This window comes from Lathyrus oleraceus, chromosome 2 (genome assembly GCF_024323335.1).
Source record: "Lathyrus oleraceus cultivar Zhongwan6 chromosome 2, CAAS_Psat_ZW6_1.0, whole genome shotgun sequence".
In the NCBI taxonomy this organism is placed as follows: domain Eukaryota; kingdom Viridiplantae; phylum Streptophyta; class Magnoliopsida; order Fabales; family Fabaceae; genus Lathyrus; species Lathyrus oleraceus.
The window spans coordinates 408,409,988-408,431,999 of record NC_066580.1 but is presented as its reverse complement, the minus strand read 5'-3'; the positions used below and the strand labels follow the sequence as shown (position 1 = coordinate 408,431,999).

General features: G+C 33.3%; 1 long non-coding RNA gene across 1 annotated transcript; it reads right to left on the bottom strand.

Annotated features, from left to right (window-relative positions):
• Nucleotides 1-344: 344 nt before the first annotated feature.
• On the bottom strand, nucleotides 345-810 carry LOC127121485 (uncharacterized). The gene is made up of 2 exons (XR_007803464.1): nucleotides 704-810; nucleotides 345-573 (listed from the first exon to the last, which is right to left on the bottom strand). It is a non-coding gene; the product is annotated as an uncharacterized LOC127121485 (long non-coding RNA).
• Between the last annotated feature and the right edge of the window lie 21,202 nt (nucleotides 811-22,012).

The following is a 22,012-nucleotide window of genomic DNA, read 5'->3' as shown; positions in this document are numbered from 1 at the left end:
ACATTATCTCGTAAAATAGTTGCGTCAGATGGTGATCTACATAATTGTTGAAGTGCATGACCTCGACAACCAAACAGTCAAGATACACTCTAAAAGACTTAGTTGTTTGATTCCCTCTGAGCATATTAAAATTAAATTTATCATAAAGAAATGATTAATTAAATTTTATTTTTATTTTTATTTTTTCCAATATAATTATCAATATTATTAAAAATTAATTAATAATTTTTTAAATTTTTTTATCCTATTCAATATTGTCAACTCATTAAAAACAAATCATTTATCTTAATCACCGTTGCCATATATATATATATATATATATATCTAATCATTAAAAATGGTAATTGCATATCAAAGTCATTTTTATTGAATGGAATATTATAAATTACATAGCATCGTTCTAGTTTAATTGAGAGTTGGTGTCAATGATGAATTCATTATTCTTAGAATGACAAGCTTCACAAATGCATTGACCGTTAACGCAGCAGGAGGGATATCCTTGGCAGACTTTTGTGCAATCAATCATGCGAGGACACTCAAAGGGTCCTCTTGCTTCAACTGATGATGGTTTGCCTATTATCCATAAAATAATTAAACGAACTTAATCATCGCAAAATAAAAAATTATTCATTCAATAAATAAAAGAATAAAACAAAAAACATAATGGAGAGAGATGTTCATAGAAAGTAAGAGGAGGTCTAACCAGATATACAAATCAAAAGGACCATAAAAAATATTAAGGCAAAACTCTTTGTCATAATGTCGTTTTTCAACATACTATGTTGTTAAGGGGTGATATACATATGCATAACATGATGGTGCTTATATATACACAAACCAAAAGTGTAGTACATGATTTTAATGGGAAAAATCATTTGCTTTTTTTTTGTTCCATTAAAAATTTTATATTCTAGAAAAATAATAATCAATAAAATTGACTAATAAATAATTTAAAGGGAATGTTTTTTAAATTTTCAAAATTATGTTATATAATAGTGTAGGTCAAATCAAAATTAATAGAATAAGTTATATTTATATTATAATCAAAATTAATATGAATAAGTTAAATTTATATTATAATAACAGTTTTCAAAATTTTAGCCCACTTTCATTCAAATAAACTGATTTTATAATTTTTATGAGAAAATTAATATGAATATAATAGTATATGTCAAACCAAAATTAACATGAATAAGTTAAAATGAGAAAATATAATAGTATATGTCAAATCAAAATTAATATGAATAAGTTAAATTTATATTAAAATAAAAGTTTTCATTAATTTAGTCCGATTTCATTCAAATAAATTTATTTTATAACTTTATATATATATTATGAGAAAATAAAGATGTATTATTATCAAGACACTCAATGGGTCATGTGTATTCTTCCAAATCACTAGATACATTTAAATTAGTTAATGACATGAAGCATTAATGATTTTTTATTGAAAAATAGTGTAAAATTTTACATTTTTAGTATAGGTCAACTAAACCCATTTTAAATAAGGGATGTATTGTTAAGATATTAAAATAAGGTACTCCCTCCGGTCTCATATGTAAGCAAAAAAAAAAAAAACTCACCCTTTAAGAAAGTGGCTATATATTCATTTAAGTAATGGAAAATATACATTTTTTCCATATTTACCCTTATTTATTAATTTAGAAATAAATTAATATTTTTATTATAACCATTTAATGGTTAGTCAATTTTTATCATATCTTTAACCTCTTCTTTCTTGACACCAAAGTTCAATGCTGGTAATTTGTTCAGATCAAACTCATCCATATCTAAGTATTCAACAATGGTGTTTTCATTTGTTGGAGTTAGAGCATTTTCACTTTCATTCTTTGGAGTGATATTTTCTGCACTTTCATTTGTTGGAGTTTGAATTGTTTCAGGAACTTTATTGTCTTCGATACCTAAATCAAAAGATGGAAACTCATTAGCTAAATGATGTGGGTTTGCCATTTTTAGAGTATAAAAAAAAAAAAAGAACAAGACTCATGGAGTTCTGTACAAGATGATACTGCACCATTTATAATAGGATATGACTTTTCAAAAGCCAATGATAACAAATGCAACGTTTCAGAATAAATGCTCTTTTGGAAGTGTAAAAAGTGGAGTTATTATAGGAATAAACATGAATATTGAAAAACTAAATTTGAGGGTAAAATTGGAATGGTATATTTAATTGTAACCATTGTAATTAATTTTTGCTTATATTTGAGACTCCAAATTTTATTTTATTTTTGCTTACATATGAGACCGGAGGGACTATACATTGTCAAGATATTAAAAGAGTGACGTGTATTCTTCCAAAATCAGTGAGATATATTTAAATTAGTTTAATGTCATTAAACATTGATGATTTTTTTATTGAACAATAGTGTACAATTATTTTACACTTTTTAGTGTATGTTCGTTAAATTCTTTTTTTTAATCTTTTAGACAAAATTATATTAGAGGTTTTTTAAGTTATTTTTGTGTAATAATTTAGTCTTTTAATTATTATTTTTTTGTAACAGCTTAGTCTTTTAAGTTATCAAATTTATGCATCGTTATCTTTTTTAATAAAGTGAATGTCCTAATTATGGATGTAATTATTTTGAGTGGTATGAAAATTACAGAGTGTCACTAGAAAAACAGCAATCACGTATTTTTAAATGTTTAAAATGTGAGAAAAAAGATGTAGAAATCACCATAAATGATCAAATTATTATAATAAAAAATTTTAAAAGATCAAGTTGTTACAAAAAAAAATTACAGGACCTTTGCTATAATTTTGCCTATCTTTTACAAATAACATATTTAGATTAGTTCTACATCAATAATTATACATAATATTTTTGTTGTATTCAAGTGTGAATGATAAAGTCTCATATCAATTAGGAATAGTGAGAATGTTGAATTTATAAGAGAGATGACTGATATACTTGATGTCTTAAGATTTTGAATGGATATATGGTGTCAAAGTCTCTTCAATTTTGAACATTTAATTCGTTAGATGCAAAATTAAATATCATATTATAAAGGTTTAATGATACTTTTGTGTCGGCTATTTTGGGCAAATTATGACTTTCTCTTTTTAATTAGAGAGCAAAAGTACATTTAACCATATTATATTTATAACTAAGTTAAATTTTATAGGGTATTTTTACTCAATTTTAAAATATAAAACCTTAACTTAAGAGGTTTTCCCTTAAGACTAGCCTTAAGGACAAAGTTGACCATGGAGTGTTCAAAGTCTAATCAGTCTAATAAAAAATCGCAAATCGAATCAAATCAAATCAAAAATCACAAAAAAACTCATTTTGTTTAGATGTGTTTTGGTCATTTTTTAACAAAATCGTTCGATTCGGTCTTTGACTTGTATTTTGCAAACCGAACTCAATCAAACCAAACCGCATTATGTCACAATCCAAACTTCAGTTAACCCACAACCAACTCAAACTCAAACCTATTATGTTTTAGTTTACAAATGATTTTCTATTTTTCACACTTAGGATTTGAGTTTCAGCCATCTCAAATCTCTCCCAGCAGTATCGTACCTTCTTCTTATCTTATTTGTCAGATATATCTCTTCTCTTCTTCTCTAATTCTCCTCTCTGATGTTCTTTCTTTTTCATATTCTCATTTTTATGTTATCGTTCTCTCTTCCAATTACTTTTTTATGGCACCTCTTCTACTCTAATCTCTCATCTCTTTCGTTCTTTCTTTTTCATCTTCTCTAATCTCTCATCTCCTCTTTTTTTTTTACTATTTCATTGTAATATTTTTTATATTACTTTATACTACTATTTTGTGTTTTATATTCCATTTTTGTCTAATTTGATATTTGTATATTAAATGAGAAGTTGTCCAAATATGATGAATGTTGTTGTTATCTGGTAATGTATGAATGACTATATACAAAATTATGTTATGTATGGCTCAATAAAAATCTTGTAAAAAATCGAATCTACTAAACCAACCCAAATCGCATTAGTTTGGTTTGGTTTTTTTTTTAAAACCCGACCGAATTGCACATTTTTTCCTCTTATGGTTCGGATATCTTTTAGTATCAAAATCGCATAAACCGCACTGCAAACACCCCTAATTGGCATAATTTTTCCTAAAGAATCGATTATAAAATTAAAATAAAATGCATTTATAAAACTAATATATTGAATTTAAATTATAACAAAAAAATCATTATTTTAATTTATACTAGAGGCAAATTAAAGCAACATAAAATTAATTTAAAAAATTACAATAGTTATTTAAAAAAAAGTTTGCTCGACAACCTTCGAAAATTCAAATTCACCTATAATTTTTACTTAACAGAGTAGCAATTTATTTTTCAAGATAAATGATTTGGCTATATGCAAAAAGCTTGTCGTCTATTTTATTTTGAGTCATGTTTTTTTGATTAAGTGTCTTCAAATATAAGAAGAGGGAGAATTGTGATATAAAACTTTTTTAAAAGTATCAAGATTTAAAGAGGCGTAACATGTCAAATTTATCTTGGTTCTTCCTAAAAACACAAGGCCTACATCCAGCCTCTAAGGAATCTTGAGATTTTCCCCTAACCTTTTAGCACAGGTTCAAACAACCTTTAATCTAAGCTTTTATCACAGGTTTAGCTTGCAATCTTATAACTTAACATTTCAAGAGAACAACACTCTCTTGATTTTATAATACATATCAAAATAACAACAATGAATTATACAACTCTCTATATAATAATTTTTCTTTCAATACTAAAATATATTGAAAGTGTTTGAATGTTAGAAAAACAAAGTGAGAGGAGAAGAGAAAAAAATTGTTATGTATTTTTAAATTACCGCAAGATCTGCTTTTATAGTAGAAAAAATATACTAAATATATAACTATAGAAAATATCCAAATTGATCCATAATCGATTATGGCAAAGTCATAATCCATTACGCATATGCATTTTATGACATTTTTTATTAATATATTTGTTCGGTGAGAATATGGATACAAAAAGGTCTAGGAGGGTTGAATAAACCCTTATTCACTTAAGACAATTTGAAAAACGTTTTAGGTCCAATAAACGAAATCAGATATTTTAAGAAGCGCAAAAGCAAAACTCAAAAAGACGAGAGCTAGGAAGCATCTCAATGAGTCAAGCCACATGAAATGACACATGAGGTTACCATGAGATTGATTTTTTCTAGTGCAAGTCACTTACAAGAAAATCAAAGTTGCTTTAGACAAAGCAATTTAAAAATATGTTACTTAGATGTTCTTAACAAAGCATAATTGGCTTCATGATGATTCCATGAGATTGATACACAACAGACTTAAGCTTATACGTTAAATTGATATAAGCACAGTCTAACCTATAAGGCATACAATCAATGCAATCATGCAATGATACAACAATAAATATGAATGAATGCTTGCAAAATAAAAGAGAGAAGGGAAAGGAAAATATACACAGACATATATAGTGTTTCGGCGTTCGTCCTCACTTTGCCTACTGCACTATTTAATGGATGATGCCATCGGAATATAATCACGGTCTTCCACTATTTTGATAAAATTGATTATAGTATTTTGATTACAAAGAATTATTACACGATAATTCCCCTATTGATGCAGACACTAAACCTCTAACAAAAACAAAATCCCTCAAGATTCGCACCCAATAACCTCGATATCCACAATAAACTTCTCCAAGTATCTGTGTATGGCGATCCCTCTGATCCCATCACTTTCTTGTTTGAGCAATTGCCATTAACTGAGCGTATATTAGACAACTCCCAACTTTGTCTGCGACCGATCTTTCTCCAACACCACCAAAGAAGGACAATTTCCAACTCCTCCTTATGGACCATTGATACTTGATCTCGCCAAATTCTTCCTTGAAGTATATTGGAAACTATCTTCTTAAAAGATAACAAATCAATAGCAAATTGCATTCAAGAAACTATACATGTACATGTTACACAACAACCAGCTTCACACAAAAACATTAGATACTCTAATGTACCATTAGTATCCCTTAACACTTAATATTTAGAGGAAGGGTCAACAATCAAAGGAAAAAGACTAAGGATGAAGATGACAAACAGTGCCAGATAATCTCAACCAACCATTGAAATTACAAGGTGTTAGTCAAGTAATTCATTTTTGATGAATGAAGAAGACACACACACACAAGGTTCTATCAAATTTCTAGATGAATAGGTCTTGGCTCTTGATTGATATCAAGATCTTTCTCAATCATAACAAGATTGATCAACTCACTCTTTAATTCACACAAAGACAATAACAAAACTGCACAAGCACAAGATGCAATAAAAAGAGACAGTGAATTGATATAAATTCAATATCAAGCAATTTGTTTTGGAGAAGAAGAGAAAAAACATGGTGTAAGGATGAACACGCACTAATAAGAGAAGATAAAATCACATTTTTGTCTCTATGGATTTCACCATAGGATCCACACACTTGTTACTTTCATCAAAAGAAACAACTATTTAAATAAGAGATGGAAATTTGGATTTGTAGATTCGTGATTCTAATTAAGAAGGATTTGTGATTCAAATCAATTTGGACAGGCCCAAAAAGAGCGTTTTTCAAAGCTCGTTATTTTAATTGTGATATGCACTTGATCCGAATCAAATGATGTTATGATTCGAATCATGTTCAAGTTGTAATCTGAATCATTTGGTCTAGAGGTGAATTCTAATTTTCAAAGGCGAGTGATTTGAATCAGAGATAACACATGATTCAAATCAAATACCAAGTCATCCAAATTTAAATGTTCTAACTTGTGATTCAATCTATGCTTATGGAAATGACAAAAAAGAAATTTCATAGACTCAAAAATGAAATACTAACAAGGATCGAAAGAAATTCAATTCATGAAATGTAAAGGGTTCTCAGTGGTACAAATAAGTGGTTGTTAAAGCGATTACAATCAAATTGAAATGATACAAGTGTACAAGCACACAAATGAAATAACATCCAAATTACAAATACGCAATTATACTTATATCAATCAATAATTGAATTGTAAGAACAATAAAACACAAAAATGATACTCAAGCGCATAAATGATACCAAATGATACTTTGTGCTTTCAATATTGAACAATAATTGATTAGACACATTCCATAATTGATTACTAAGTGAAACATGCCTCATAATCAACTATACCAACATTATAATCGATTAGAGAGTGAGAAATGTTTCATAATCAATTATTTATATTCCACAATCGATTTAATGAAAATGGTTTCTGGCTTATTGAAAATAGTTTTCCCTAAGATTTTGAAAAATGACAAAATTTAAAAAACATTTTTTTAGTGTGTGAGATTTAGCACAAAAAGAGTCACGCATTATTATAATTGTTTCTTGCCTAAGCCCATTATCATATTGGTTTATATAATAAATGACTCGTTCATATCCACTCTTAACCCCAAAGAAAGGGCCCAATATAGTCATAGAGCCCAAAAAATAAAGATATTTATGACAGATTGACGTCAGGATAATGACGTCATAAGAAAAAAATATTTTTATCTCTTGTCGGACAGAGAAGGTTCTAAGGCATGTGGAGTAACTATAGAATTTCCCTATAAAGTGTCTGGTCTAGGCAGGAAATCAAAGCAGGGCCATCAAATAACAAAACAAGTTGTATAGTGACATTTGTTTGCTCGAACGACTATGATTAAAGCTAAGGGTTATGGGTCTTTAGAAATCCCAATAAGACCCATATATAAAGTACCATAGATGTCAAATCAAGTTACACACTCCTAAAAACCTAAAATCATTAATCATTGTCTTATTCATTCACTGACATAGGCATCACAGTGTTTACATGTACCACACCCTTTATTCCTCAAAATAAAAAAGAAATCCACAAATGTGAACCACCACTGGATATTTTTATCTTATCGGTCTCCAACTCACTTTTGAGATATTTATGTTTGCATAGGATCACTAGCACCGTCTATCAGAATCATTGTATACATCATTCTATTTTTGTTTATGATAATATGACACTTTCTGGTGGTGTAGATGATCTACGAAGAAATTGATGGACCATATCCAAGCACTTGCCTCCCAATCAGGTGGATATTAGAATCGTGGGAATATTCATCCATTATGGGAAGAATGGATAACCATTTCCCTCTTGTCGGTAAGATCTACCAATAAACTTACTCCTTATCTAAAAAAATAGGCAACTCCCTTCAAATTTTTATTGTCAACCGTTTCCACGCACCTTTTGAAGAGTATTGTTGTTTCCTTTCACTAGAGAACGCACTCTTAAATAACACTTGCACAAGTAAGGGGCCCTATTCCCTTTCTACTATGAAGAGCTAGGCAATGGTATCCCAAATCATCAATTACACATTATTATCAAGATTTGATGGTTGGTCCTGCCGCTCGACACATATTGGTGAACTAGTAAATTTCATGTGATATTATGTACACTAAGGCATATCGGAAGTTTAGTTTACATCACATCCTGGAACTAGACTATGGAGAAAATTTAGAGGGCTTTGACAGGATTATCACAAGACCCTTCATATAACATAGAACTACTAATGGCATTTGGGATAAGCTACGAGATTAGAGTAATTAGGATAAAATTCTTAGTTATATAGTGTGACCCTATCTAAAACTGTATCCTTGAATGCCCCTCATTGGTGACCTTATGGGAATTTTCTTCAATTGTTAATTTGAAAATCAAATCCCAAAATTTAGAGGATCAAATTATGGTGTTAGAAGCCTACTTTGCTTCATCTTGAGATTTCTTTCTAGATATGTTCACTAATAAAACAAACATTGAGGAGTATCATGATCCAAGTGAAAAGATCAGGGGGACACTGAAACTTAACTCTCGATTATAAGTATCACTTCCAAACAAAGGCCAAGAATGTTGCCAGGCTACTCGACCAAAAGTCCGAATAAGTTGGAGAGACTCGAACCAATTAGAGACTTCACTCTCATTTATGTAAAAGGATATTTGTCAAAAAAACACATCAAGATATGGGTCAAACTACATGAACTCGTGCATGAGGCGTTGGAGAAATGTTTGTAAAGTACCTATGATATGTTCACATGGTCAACAAGGGAAATGTTAAGTCTTAGTTTGAAGATATCATGGAATACCTTGGCCCTCGGAGACAATGTTCCTTATGTGGCACATCATAGGAAAAAATAGTCACTAGAGAAAGTCGAAGCCATAGAGAATGTCATAGATTAGCTCCTCAAAGTCGGATTCATAACTATGGTGAGATATACTTCCAAAATAGTATTGGTGAGGAAACCTAATAGGAAGTGGTGCATGTTCTTTGAATATTCATATTTATATAGAGCATGCCATAAAGACTCTAATCCACTTCCCAACATCGATAAGATCGTTGAATGCTCATATGTATTCAAGATTTTATACTTTATGGATGCATGCTCTAGGTAAAATTAGACTCCAATAGATCATATCATACGTAGTAAAATGACCTTAATGACATACGAAGGGAATGTTTACTACAAGTCCATGCCCTTCAGCCTCAAGAATTTGTAGCAAATGATGGTTTTGCATCAAGCTAGGTTATAATTACTTTTGTCCTTTTACGTATATTTGTAATTTATCTGTTACTAAATTAATCTTGTCATACACATTATTACGACATTGTTTCTGGCATCTTTCCATTAGACAAATAGAATTTCAATTGACATAAGAGAAGGCACCCTATTCTGGTTCGGTAAGCTTTAGGGCATCTATTCATTCTGTTCAAAATGGAAAATTCTAAAGAAGGAGGATTTGTAATCCGATCACCTAACCTAGATGGCATAAACTATGATTATTGGAAATCCCACATGCTTGCGTTCCTATAATCAATGGATAGAAAAACATGGAAAAAATTTATTAAAGGTTGGATACCCCCAGAGGTTACTGCACAGGATGACATACAATACCTGAATCTGGAAGAAGATTGGTCTAAAGAAAAAGATGAAGAAGATCATGGTAATTCTCGAGCTCTCAACACCATATTCAATAGAGTGGACAAAAACATCTTTAGACTCATCAATACATGTTCTATTGCCAAAAAAGCTTGAGAGATTCTCAAGATTGCACATGAAGGCACCTCAAAAGTTCGCATGTCAAGACTTCAACTTCCCACTACCAAATTTGACAAGCTAGGAATGAAAGAAGATGAAATAGTTTATGACTTCAATGTTCAATTTCGTGACTTAGCCAACAACTCATTTTATTTTTGCAAAAAAATGTCTAAAGAAAATCTTGCCACAAAAATTCTTTGATCTCTTCCAAAGTGTTAGACGATAGGCCTGGATCTATATGGTGGGTGGGGGGGGGGGGGGGGGGGAATAGATCCCAAATTTTTAAAAAATTATTTGAAACTTTGATTTAGAAATTTTTTGACGCGGAAGAACGTTTCAAATATTTCTCGCATTCAAAATCGTCTAACCAAACCTACTATTGAAAAGCTCGGATATGCATAATAGTACCAATAGAATGACAATAATCCAAAAGTCAATCAACAACTATTAAGCACAAATAATTTAATACTCTAGTAAAAGTTTATCTCCAACGATATCCACACACAAAAAACTAAGTCAAACAATTTTTCGAACACTTGGTGTGCGAAAAACAAAGTTTGGAATTTTATATGGTGTATGTTGTTCTAACAAATCCAATCACAACCAAATGGTTAATGATCAATACACCAAACACAAGATTCAAAATGTAATTAAAATCATTATCTAAAATGTGTTGATCCAGTGATCAAAGCAATCGACAATATGCGATTCGAAAAATTAAAGAGATAGAGAGAAAGAGATACTACGCAAGGATTTGTTTAGGCAATTCCCCAATTGACCTCGCTATAGGTACGTCTACCCTCAATTCAATTTATAATTGAGATATTAATATAATAAATCTTACTTTGCAAATGTATCAATAAAAGAGATGAGAAATCAAATCCCATAAATCCTAAGTTTGTTCTTGATTCTAGCACCTCCAAAAACCTTGATCAAAGATTGATCAAATCACCAACAATGCCACTTCAATTCACCTGTTGTTTCTACGTTCTTGCACGACCTCCTTGTAAGAACAAATTTAGTTCTACAATGTATCTCTAAGATTTTGATAATGACAAAGGATGAAACAGAAATGGTACCCTAACGAAATTTTTCTAAGTATGCAGGACTCTAATCAAAACAGTCAGATAGACACTCATCAGATACAAAATCTAGTTCTAAGATACCAATTAGAAGATACACAAGCAGAAGCTCTGACTCTGATCAACATAAGCACAAGCTAAACAAAAGACATCAAACACTCTAAAGTGGAAGAATGACCCCAGAATCTGAAGACTTACACTCTGATGAAATCAAGTGAAAGGAAGCTCTAAAGATAATCAGCAACAAGCATCTATCTGATGATACCCCTTTTGAATAAAGACTCTAAAGTTCGATCTATCTAACTCATAATACTTAGCTATGAAGGAACCCACTTATAGAAAGAATCTAATTCAGGAAGAAGTTTATGGCGCCCCAAAATTGTTTTGGAAAGAAAACAGAGATTAATCATCCATCATTGCCCAAGATTCTGACATTAACATCCTTGAACGGTCCTCTCATCGCTCCTATATAAAGGATGGAACGCTTCTCAAAGAAAACTAACTGAAACACACGAGAATACAATACTTCCACTATATTCATTATTCATTCTCTCACACGAGTTGCTGCTCTAACGTGTGAAATAATTCTTTTCTCTTATATTGTGTAATTTCTGCTTATTTTAGAAGCACCAATCATTACTGTAATCATATTATATTGCTAAGAAATTTCCTCAAGTGACTTGTGAAGTCTGTAAACTTGAGAGGGATAAGAGATCTTTATTCTCTTAGACGATTGTTCGTGTAATCTTTCAAGATTAGTGGATTAAGTCCTTTTTGAAGGAGAAATCACCTTGGCCGGGTGGACTGGAGTAGCTTTGAATTTCAAGCTAACCAGTATAAAGTTTTGTGTTGAATTTATTTGTTTCTGCATGTGTCTAAATTCCAAAAAGTTTTATTTTCTCAAAACAATTCAAACCCCCTTTCTTGTTTTTCTGTACCTTCAATTGGTATCAGAGCTACAGCTCTATTATTAATTTTCTATTCAAACACTTAACAGTATAGAGAGATCCAGCATGAGAAAAACACTATGGCCAACACCAATGAAAGAGATAGTTACAATGTTAAACCTCCAATGTTTGAGGGAGAAAAAATTGATTACTGGAAAGATAAAATCGAGAGTTTCTTTCTGGGTTATGATGTTGATCTGTGGGACATAGTTACTATTGGCTACATACCTCCTGTATCTGACGCTGGCGTTGCCATTTCCAGAAACAAGATGACAGATGATCAGAAGCGCGACTTCAAAAACCATCACAAATCCAGAACAATATTGTTGAATGCCATTTCCTACAATGAATATGAAAATTTCACCAACAGGGAAACAACTAAAGAAATACTTGACTCCCTAAGGATGACTCACAAAGGAAATTCACAAGTCAAAGAGACAAAGGCCCTGGCTCTAATTCAGAAGTACGAAGCTTTCAAGATGGAGGATGATGAAGCTATAGAGGTAATGTTTTATATATTTCAAACTTTAATTGCAGGACTCAAGGTTCTGGTCAAAGGCTACACAACTGCAGATCACATCAAAAAGATCATCAGAAGCTTACCAAAGAAGTGAAGACCCATGGTCACCGCATTAAAACTGTCAAAGGATCAGAACAACATCAGCCTTGAAGAACTAGTTAGATCCCTCATAAGTCACGAGATAGAGCTTGAGGAAGATGAGCCTCAAAGGAAGAACAAATCTATAGCACTAAAGTCCAGATCTGAGAGACGCAAACCAGAAAGGAACAAAGCCTTCCAAGCTGAAGAGAAAGACAATGACGACTCTGAAAAAGAAGACTCTAACGATGAAGAAGAGTTATCCCTTTTAACCAGAAGAGTAAAACAACTCTGGAGAAAAAGGAATAATAACTTCAGAAGACCAAGACCTAAGGGAGATTGCTCAGAATCAAGTTCCAGAGGCAAATCAAACAAAGAGGTAACATGCTATGAATGTAAGGAAACAGGTCATTACAGAAACGAATGCCCAAAGTTGAAGAAAGAAAGCTCCAGAAGAGAAAGTTTCAAGAAAAGCTCCTTTCAATCCAAGAAGGGACTCATGGCCACCTGAGACGACAGTGGATCTGATTCTTTTGAATCAGACTCTGAAGAACAGACAAATGTTGCATTCATGGCTACCACTTCCGGAAACACATCAGATGGAGAGTTTGATCCTAAAGAGGTATTTTCTGATCTTTCTCGCTCTGACCTTGAATCATGCCTTTCTGAATCTTTGAACTCATATCAGAAACTTAAACAAAAATTTAAAGCACTAAAAAGGGTTCTTGAAGGAACCATCGAAGAATGTGATAAGCTTGAGATAACAGTTTCAGAATTAAAAGATGAAAATCTAACTCTGATAAAAGAAAAAGACTCCACAAATAAAAAATGGTTAAAAACGGAAGAAGCTTTATCTCAAGCCCCACAAACTTCTAACATAATGATATATAAATATGAAAAATCTTTTCAAAAGTTTCTGAAAAATGGGATAGAAAGAAGCAAAATGGCATCCATGATTTATGGAGTCAGTCAGAATAATAAAAGAGGAATAGGGTATGATCCTAATGAAGATAAATCTTCTACAGATGACAAACCCAAATCTCCTTTCTCTTATCACTACACGCATGCACAAACACAACGTTTTACTAATGCTAGAAAACCCAAAGTTCTAAGAAACTCTGGGAAAACTAATCACAAAGGACCCAAAAGATTATGGGTACCAAAGGATAAGATTGTTTATGTTGCAGATATCTTATGCAGCAGAGTTAAGACACCAGTCATGGTACCTGGACTCTAGATGCTCGTTGTAGCACCTCAAATTTGCACCTATCATTGTACATACATTTTCATGTTAGGTCATATCATATCATGGTCTCAAGGATCATTGCATGCCCTAGCTCCCCTCCTAGTGGTTGAAGCAATCATCAGCAATTAGGTCAAAGACAGTCAACAGTCAGTCAAAGCAGTGGATGGTGGCCATTCTTGCAGAATTTGGGCACCATGATCAATAATCAAGAGTTCATACAACTTGGGACATCATTTGAAATCAAGTTCTCAAAGAATTAGGGTTTGGAATTCACCAGAAATGCTTCAATCATGCAAAACCCTAGAAAAGTCAACAGAAAGTCAAACTTGGTCAACTGTGGATTTAATCAATGTTTTGATGGATGGAATTGATTTGAAGGAGTTCATTCATGCTCATATAAGCCTCATATATCATGCCAAACCTCATCATGGAAGAATTTGAAGTAAAATCAGAAATTTCCCAAAATAGAAAGTGGACCTGTAATTTCAACTGCCAAAAATGGAAACTTCTTGATCTTAAACTTACATCATGATACAAGCTTCAAATGAATTTTTGCCCAACATGAAAGTTGAAGATCTTGTTCTCCCATTTTCAAAAAGTCCAAGAACTCTCAAATCCCATGAATGGTTTGCAAGATATGATCATTTCATTTTCACAAATTTTTGAACTTCAACAAGCCATATCTCATGAACCATAAGGCCAAATTTGGTGGGGTTTTTTCCTACAAACCACATTTCATCTCCTCTTTCCAAAAATATAAATTTCATGAACCAAGACCTTGCCAATCAAAATGGCATTTTTTGACTTGTTCCATTTAAAATTCAAGTTTGACCAAAAGTTGACTTTTCAAATTAAAGGTCTTCAACACATTTGGCCAATTGGAAATTGTTTGGAAGGCTATTTGCAACATGTTCCAAGCCCAAATTTGTGCTCATGCTATTATCATACCACCATTTTGGCCAAAGGTGCAAATTTAGCAAATTGGCTTCATTAAAGTAAACAAACTTAGCACTTCATGAGCAGACATAAAACAGCAAACATAATGGTCATTGGCAGCCTGTTTTGAAGCCCAAATCGTGCAGACCTCACACCCTCCACTTCCATATTTTCCAAACTTAGCAAATTGCAAATTGGGTTCATTTAGCATAAGCAAGTTTAGCATTTGTTAAGCTAATGTTAAACAGAAATATAAAAGCTCATTCTCAGCAAAAACCAACCCTAGAATAGCAGCCTCCACGACCAGAAAACATTCACTCTCTCACTTTTGCATTTTTGCACATATTGCATTTTCTGCCAAAAGCTCCAAAGACCCTCGAGCATTCTTGCTTCCTCCATGTTCTGACCACCATTTGGAGACTTTTTGAACCAGCAAATACCAACTGGAAGTGAGGATCGTGTTCTGTTTTCCTCAAGCTCTAACAATGGTGAATCGAGTTTTGAAGGAATCCAAGAGTTGCTGAGCTAACCTACCTCAAGAATCCATCATTATACACCATAAAGAGGATCTGTTTCGAGCTATATCATCAAAAGAACCACTGCATCTCATTTTTCTTCAAAAACAAGTAAGGTTTCAACCAACTCTTTTCTCAAATTTTTGCTATGCCATGTGTAGTCCTTGACTTGCTGATTCTAATGAACTATAATTTGCTTGAAATGATTGAATATTGCATGAAATATCTGGAAATGAAGTTTTGTGCTCAATGATAATTTTGCTCGATGCATGCTGTTCAACGTGTTTCAATGCATTTGGCTTATGGATTTGTGATGTTTATGCCTTGCTGATTCTGTTGATATGCTTGATTTGTTGTTCTGGGCATGTTGGAAATTTCGAGTTCATAAAGGTGATGAAGTTGTTGCTACTGTTGTGATGAACCCTGATATTTTTTCCAGAAACCCCAGCTTCACATATGCGTGTGTGTTGTTTATTGTTGTTATGTTTGTTGCATAATATCACCATCTCCATTGTCATGCTGTTGATGCATTTTGTTTGGATTTTGTTTTTGATGTTGGTGATAACATGAGCTGCTGTTGTATAAACCCTAAGGGTTTTTGAACCCAGAAAATGTGAAACACGATTGGCCCTCTGCACTGTTCCATTGGCCATCAACCAATGAAAACATTCCATTGCCCATACCCTAAACGCACAGTTTTGATTAATGAGGCGCTATTTACCTTTGTGCCACTCGGTCAACTTGGTTGACCATTATTCCATGCTATGTACTCATGTTCATTCCAAATTGTTACACAACTTGCAAAATTCATTTCTCCTTCATTTTAACTCCAAAAATCATGGGATTTTTTGCATTATGACTTGTTGAATGTCTACTTTTTTATCATGATTTTTATTGAATTTTTGGTTGGCTGGATTTTAAATGGCTCTAGGGTTCTTAACATGTATGCTTATTTGATACCTTTTGCCAATCTTTTTGTGAAATGATCATGTTGCATCCAATGACCCTGAAATTTTTTGTGGTTATTCTACACTCATTCACCTTTGTTGTGATGTAAAGTTTGTGCATTTATCATATGTGGTGTGTGAGATATGAATTTCTGAAGTAGGGTGTGACAATTTGTGTCACACCAATGTTATGCCATTTCATGATTTTTGTTCACATGCTTCCTGGCCTCCAAATAATCTGAAATTTTGCATGAGTCATCTCTTAGATGTCTAGTTGATGTGTGAATTTTCTGGGATTTAATCATGCCATTTCCTATTTTTTTTTGTGAATTTCCTTCCCTGCCAAGTCAATGGTTGACTTTATGTGATACATGTTGCCAAATCCTTTGTGAAATTCTCATACCTTATTGTATGATCATGAAATTTCATATGTGCATACTAGACATCTTGAGCTTTGCATTGGTGTTAATCCCATCCATTTCTCATCTGTTTTCATTTTGTTATGATTTTTTGAAGTTGACTCATGTATGTTTGACTTCTTTGTGCACACTTGAAAATGTGTTGACTTTCTGATTTTATTTGACCATCTTCCCATGATCCAATTGAGCTGAAATTTCATATGCATGCTATGTTATGGATTGTGATTGAGTATGAATTATTTCATAATTTTTGGAATTGGTTATGTTTGCTTTTGAGCTTGGTCTTGCTGTTGACCTTTTGTATGCTTCCTTTTGCCATGTTTTGACTTCTTTGGTCTATGAAATGATAATGATGCATGATTTGAGTTCGAAACCAATTGTGCTTGTTTCTTAAATGCTTGAACTTGACTTTGGTTGACTATTTGTTTGCTGTTTTGACTTTCCCTTTTGTTTTTGACCCTAGGCTTGCCCTAGTGGTCTTTTGGACTTATGTTGAGTTCATTGTTTCAGGTTAAGCATCAATGCTTCAAAGAAACCATACAAATTTGGTTGAGTTTGATTATATATCATGTGCTAACCTTTGTTTTGTAGGTGGTATGATTCATATAGTTGGGTTTTGTGCTTTTGCACTTCTGTTTATTGATCTAACTGTTTGATCCCTTTCTTTCTGATTTAAACTGTTGAACTGTTTACTGATAAGTTTGACTTTTTCAGGTACTCTTTAGTTGCTTTATTTGCTTGCTTTGCTATTTAGCAATTTGCTTTTGAGGTATAATTACTCTCTCTTCATGTAGTCTGGAGACCCGACCCGTTATTTGGCCGGGCAAACTGTCTGAAGTCCTCCTTAAGAGGCCATGCTTGTGTGTGTTTAAAATTGTCCCAAGCAGGAAAAGTCCTTCAAGTAAGGCAATTGGTGGATATAAGGGATAAGTAGCCTATCCCCCACTATTCAGTGAGTCTTCTCCTTGCTCCCATTACATGGTTGAAGCATTGAGATAAAAACCCAAGATCTATCGAGTCAATAATGGGGAGAGAGTTCCATCTTTCTGAACTCCCCCACTTTCTATTATTTGATGCTCTCCCTGATTAGGGATAGAAGCAATGAGGCACACCCCTCATCTCCTTTCATCTGCTTCACCTTAGCCTCTCAATGGCAAGGTTAAGAGCGACATTTACCTATTTACAGTGGACTTTCATAGTCAAACCCTCTTGTGTGAGCCCCCTTGTTTGGCTATAGAGTGTGCTGTTTGATTCTCATTGACTGATTGATTGCTTCATATGCACCTGTTTGCTTGTATGTTATGCATTTATCATCATCATTAATTGCCATTAATGCACAATCATCTCCTTTGTCTGTGTGACATCATCACTTGTGTTTACCCATTGAGGACAATTGTAAGTCCATTGCTTTGGCATTTGTTCCTATGATATGGAAGTGAGGATAAGACCATCACATTGGCCACTCATCTTATCTTTGCTTGTTTGTATGGGAGGATACAATTGTAAGTCCCACAAGTTGGCATTTGTTTTCCTAGGATCATACCGTGTGTTAGAGTAAGCCCAGACAGATTGGCATCTAACATCCATGTTGCATTGTTTGTTTGTATGTGAGGATACAATTGTAAGTCCCACAAGTTGGCATTTGTTTTCCTAGGATCATACTGTGTATGTCAGAATAAGCCCACACAGATTGGCATCTGACATCCATTGTTTTGCTTTCTTTGTTTATGAGAGGATGCAATTGTAAGTCCCACAAGTTGGCATTTGCTTTCCTATGATCATATGTGGAATTAACCTAAGTCCAGATAGATTGGCAGTTGATTTCCATGTTTCATTTTTGTTTTGCTCTTTTGAGGAGATTAGTGTAAGACCATTGAGTGGCCTCTGATATCCATTTCTGTTTTAGGAGATTGGTATAAATCCAGCCATTGGTATCCGATATCCGCTTTGTTTGTGAGATTGGAGTAAGACCATTGAGTGGCATCCGGTATCATTTGTTTGTTTATTTTATCATTACTTATTTTCCATTCCAAAGGACACCCTTGAATCATCCTCCATATGATTTTAAGAGGTGAACCTCCTGAGAAGTTTTACTTTCCATCTTCATCCATTCATCTCTCATTGTGTCCTAAACCTTTTCACACTTTGATTTCAAACTTAACATAGATATTGTGCAAACATCTTCATGTTTTTTTCAAACTAAAAACCTGGACCCCAAGTCCTTGACTTTTTTCAAACTCCATTTCATAATACTTCTTTCGAACCAATCTTAATCATACTTTGACTTCACTTTCATAATCACAATCAATTAACTTCACTCATTCACTTGTTTTGGCCTTGTCCATTGTTAATCTTTTCATGCATTAGCCATAGGTTTCAATTATCATTGTGGTTGATGTAAACCTCACCTTATCTTTAGTGAGTCGACAGTAAGACTTCCGTACTGAAAACAGGGTTAACCCCTCTAGTGCGTCGAAGCTATCCTCACATGGTGGATGTTGTTCTTGGTCGAGTTTTCTCCCATTGATAATGAAAAGCCTCAGTGCTATTGTTTAAAATTGAATCCACCAACTTTTGGAAATCTTTTAGCCGAACTACGGCGTTTTGATCCTTACCTTTGATGGAAGGTACGTAGGCAGCGGGTTCATCCGTTCAAACCCAATAACACAAAAATAATTAACTTGTATATTCTTTTCTCATCATCCCAATCATGTTTGCACAATACATATGTCATAACAAATAACAATTTTTTACAACAAGTGTGAAAAGGGCTCCCTAGGAGTACCTAGGACGTGATGGGTGCCTAACACCTTCCCATTGCGTAATTTACCCCTTACCCAGAATCTCTGATCTTTTTATTAGTTTTCTACGTGTAAAACTTCTTAGGCTTTTGTTCGCTTTTTAGCCAGTCCTTTGAATAAATAAAAGTGCGGTGGCGACTCGAAATTTCAATGTATCTCTTGCTTATGATTTAACCGATAAATCATATAGCGACGAATACACCGCTACACTCGTGACACATGACGGGAAGAAAGCATATGTTCCAAAGCCTGGAACTTAAAGATGCTGGCTTCATAGGTTTCGGAGGAAATCAGAAAGGTAGAATCAGAGGCTCCAGAACTATTGGTAATGGGTCTCTTCCCTTTATATCTGATGTTCTCTACGTAGAAGGATTAATGCATAACATGTTATCAATAAGCCAATTAAGTGATAACGGTTATGATATAATCTTCAATCAAAAAACATGTAAAGCAATTAATCAGAACAATGGAACAGTTCTATTCACTGGCAAGAGGAAAAACAATATTTACAAAATAAATCTTTCAGATCTAAAAGATCAAAATATAAAATGTTTGATGTCTGTTCACGAAGAGCAATGGGTATGGCATAAACACTTGAGCCGCATTAGCATGAGAAAACTCTCTCAGCTAAATAAACTCGAGTTAGTCAGAGGTCTACCTAAGCTGAAGTTTTCTTCAGATGCTCTGTGTGAGGCATGTCAGAAAGGAAAATTTTCTAAAACATCTTTTAAAAAGAAAAATGGTGTTTCCACCTCTAAGCCTCCAGAACTTCTTCATGTTGACCTTTTTGGGCCTGTTAAGACATCGTCAGTCAATGGAAAGAAGTATGGACTGGTCATTGTTGATGATTTTAGTCGTTGGACATGGGTAAAATTTCTAAAGCACAAGAGTGAGTCTCACTCTGTATTCACTAGCTTCTGTTCTAAAGTGCAAAACGAACTTGACTCTAAAATTATCAGAGTCAGAAGTGATCATGGTGGCGAATTCAAAAATAAGTTCTTTGAAGAACTGTTTGACTCTAATGGAATATCCCATGATTTCTCCTACCCTAGAACTCCACAATAAAATGAAGTATTAGAGAGGAAGAATAGGACACTCTAAGAAATAGCCAGAACCATGATCAATGAAACAAATGTGGCTAAGCACTTTTGGGCTGAAGCAGTAAATACAACGTGTTATATTCAGAATAGAATCTCTATAAGACCTATTCTGGAGAAGACTCCCTATGAAATGTATAAGGGAAGAAAACCCAACATTTCTTACTTCCGTCCTTTTGGATGCTCATGTTTTATTCTTAGTACTAAAGAACATATGAACAAGTTTGATTCAAAAGCACAAAAAGGTATTATGTTAGTATACAACATAAAAACCAAAATTATGGAATAATCAATACATGTTAGATTTGATGATAAGCTTGACCCTGAAAAGTCAAAGCTAGTTGAGAAACTTGCAGATTTGGAGATAACTCTTGCAGGCTCTAACGAAAAGACTAAAGCATCAGAAGAAACTGAGAAACAAAGTCCAGATGAAACTGAAATCTCAACTATCCAGAAAAGATCAAGAAATCTCCCTAACATCTTTGAAGATTTGATTCTGGGAAACAAGGATAAACCTGTCAGAACCAGGTCAACATTCAAAGTATATGAAGAAAATCCTCTGGGATTAGTATCTTTGATCGAGCCTACTTCCTGTGATGAGGCACTTCAAGACAATGAATGGGTTCTAGCAATGAAAGAAGAACTTGATCAATTCTCAAATAATGACATCTGGGATCTTGTCCCAAAGCCTAAAGGAACTCATATTATTCGAACAAGATGGGTATTCAGAAACAAACTGAACAAAAAAGGAAAAGTAGTCAGAAACAAAGCACGACTGGTGGCACAAGGTTACAGTCAACAAGAAGGCATTGAATACAATGAAACCTTTGCTCCAGTCGCCAGGTTAGAATCCATTCGTTTACTTGTTTCCTTTGCTGTAAATCATTCCATCAAATTATATCAGATGGATGTCAAGAGCGCATTTCTTAATGGTTATATATCAGAAGAAGTGTATGTTCATCAACCTCCAGGTTTTGAAAATTCTAAATGTCAAGAACACATTTTTAAACTGAAAAAATCATTGTATGGTCTAAAAAAAGCTCCTGGAGATTGGTATGAAAGACTGAGCAATTTTCTCCTAGAACATGACTTTATTAGAGGAAAGGTTGACTTTACACTCATCTGTATAAACATTAGAAATGATCTCATGATATTCCAGATATATGTTGATGACATTATTTTTGGTTCAGCTAACCCCTCTGTGTGCCAAGAATTCTCTGAGCTGATGCAGGCAGAATTTGAAATGAGCTTAATGCAAGAACTAAAGTTCTTTATGGGAATTCAAATCAATCAAGCTTCAGAAGCTACTTATGTATATCAAAGTAAATACATAAAAGACAT